Source organism: Tigriopus californicus, chromosome 3 (assembly GCF_007210705.1).
Source record: "Tigriopus californicus strain San Diego chromosome 3, Tcal_SD_v2.1, whole genome shotgun sequence".
NCBI classification, from domain to species: Eukaryota; Metazoa; Arthropoda; class Copepoda; order Harpacticoida; family Harpacticidae; genus Tigriopus; species Tigriopus californicus.
The window spans coordinates 7,147,733-7,150,378 of NC_081442.1; positions in this window are offsets into that span (position 1 = coordinate 7,147,733).

A 2,646-nucleotide genomic window follows, 5' to 3' on the forward strand; every position below is an offset into this window, starting at 1 on the left:
TGAGCTCTTCTGCTCAGGCAGGCATTGGGGTGAACCGCAAAAAAAACGAACAAGAAGGAGTTCAGAGGTTCTTGAGGATGGTTAATTTTTATCGCCCACTTCTTTCCCTGTCTTGCTCCCACTTAGGTCCACTCCGCGCGGCCACAACCATCATGAAGAAGGACTTCAAATTGGCCTGACTTCCTTGATTGTGCGTCAATGCTGTCAGGAACACAATTGCAGACGTCACACTCCTCCGGTTTTGACCCAAACAACTGAGACTAACCATCCACGTCGACGCCTCCAACCTCGCAGTTGGTGTGGAGTAGCCCAGAAGGGCAAGTACGGCCAGTGGTGCCCCCTGGCGTTTTTCTCGAATGGTTTCTGCCAGCTAAGGTCAAGTACTCACCTTTGATTGAGAGTTGATGGCCATTTACATCTCTAAAGAGGCGTTCAGGCCGTAACATGGAGGGGTGCAAGTTCAACTGTCTCACAGATCACAAACCCCTCACGTTCACACTCCAGAGCTCGGCGAAAAGAGTCCTCACCAGACTCGCCACCTTGTTTTTCATTGCTGAGTTCATGTACAACATTTGCCACATTTTGGGCGTGAACAACGTGTTGGCAATGCCCTCTCCCATCCACCTGTTCTCCAGGAGCCGAGCCAGGTCCATCTCACCTCCGGACTACTCATGTTTGGCAGCTGCCCCGCGGGTTGCGGCCACCCTTGTCCCCTTTGTCGATTACGCGGCCATGGCAGTGCCACAGCCGCCCATCAATGAGTTCAGGTGTACTTTCCCGAGTCTCAAGCTGGGTTGTTACGTGTCTGTGCTTGGGAGCTTAGCTTGTTTTCGGCGTCAGCAGGGATGCCCCGCCCCCTTGTCCCTGCGGCCTTTAGGAGAAGCATCTTTGACTCTTGACAGCCTCTCCCACGCTGGTCCCGGATCGTGCTCCCGGGCTCAGAGTTGTTTGGCCCCTTGTCAAGAGGACGTTAAGGATGTTGCCGGGTCTGTCTTCCTTGCCAGAAGGCCAAGATGGGTAATGTACCCGCGCGCGCTTGACCCGCCGTCCCCCGCCAGACCGCCGTTTCGTCAGCCTCCATGTGGATTTGGTAGGCCGTGTTCCCATCTCTGAGGTGTAGGATTGCCGGATGGTGGCTGTTGACTAGATATTTATTGATCATTTGTGGAGGTATTTATAATAAGAGAAATGTCTATGGCGAGTATGATGGTAGGAGCAGGAGGAGTGATCAATGTAAGTTGATATTGGTGACTAGAATATAACTTGAGGCTAACATTTACCTGTTCATTGTCATTGATTGAGCTACCAGATGGTGGAGGCCGTCCCTCTCCAGATGCATCTAGGGCCACCTGTGCCCGCGCCCTCATTCGCAACTGGATCGCCAGGTATGGCACACCCAACGACCTCACCACAGATTGTGGCGCCCGGTTCACGAGCGAGCTCTGGACGTCTCTTAACGCCCTCCTCGGCATCTCAGCCTCCCACACCACTGCCTACCATCCACAGGCCAATGGCATGGTGGAGAGGATGCACCAGTCCTCAAGGCATCTCTCAAGGCCAAGCTCTGCAACGCTGGGGGTGCTTGGATGGATGAGCTCCTGCTTACCCTCCTGGGTCTTCACTCTGCGTGGCGTGAGGGTGGCGGCCAATCAGCGGCCAAGTTGATTTTCGGGGCCCCTTTAAGGCTCCCAGGTGAGTGCCTTACTCAAACTCCTTCAGACACTTTTGTGAGCATCCCTTTCGTCAAGCACCTCTGTGAGTCTCTGGATTCCTTCCTCGAGTGATTCCCCTGCCCACGTGCCTTGGTCAGTCGAGGGTGCCGGGTACGTGCACGTGCGACAAGACGCCACGCGGCCCACTCCAGACGCCGTACGACGGCCCATTATTGTTCGAACTAGCCTGGATTCTTTGGGGCTTGAAGATTGATTCTCAAACGGACATTGAACCTCTGCAGTCGCTACAATTGACCCTAAAATCAGGTTGGGACAAAGCTTATGGATGCTTTTGAATGTGCAGTATCAGAAACCTTTTGTGCCCTCTCTGAACACTGTACAGTCCCAAATTTTTTAGTCTCTCCCAATACGAGAGCTCTCTCACTCCAGTGATGTTTCTAGTTGTGATATCGCGTCTCGAGATATGATAGGTAGGAACCTAAATATATTTCCGTGGTATTATATGTAGGTACATAGTGGTCAAATATATATAATGTATATTATAACCCCGGCAGGAGTCCGTTCGATGATCTGACCCCGATGGTCGTTTTCGATCCAATGATCGCACAATCGAGATCTCTGTTCCTTCATATGGTATTGAGGTTCTGCCGGGAGTTGGTAATGAGAGTAGGTTTCGTCGTTTTCTTGTTTTTGTTGCGTGGCTGGTTCCAAATGTGTCAACAGTTGTCATTTTTTCTCCTTGTTTGTTTTGGTGTGGGTAAGCTGAAGGATAGATCGTGGGAGTGGGATTGGCTCAATTGAGCTCTTCTGCTCAGGCAGGCATTGGGGTGAACCGCAAAAAAAACGAACAAGAAGGAGTTCAGAGGTTCTTGAGGATGGTTAATTTTTATCGCCACTTCTTTCCCTGTCTTGCTCCCCACTTAGGTCCACTCCACGCGGCCACAACCATCATGAAGAAGGACTTCAAATTGGC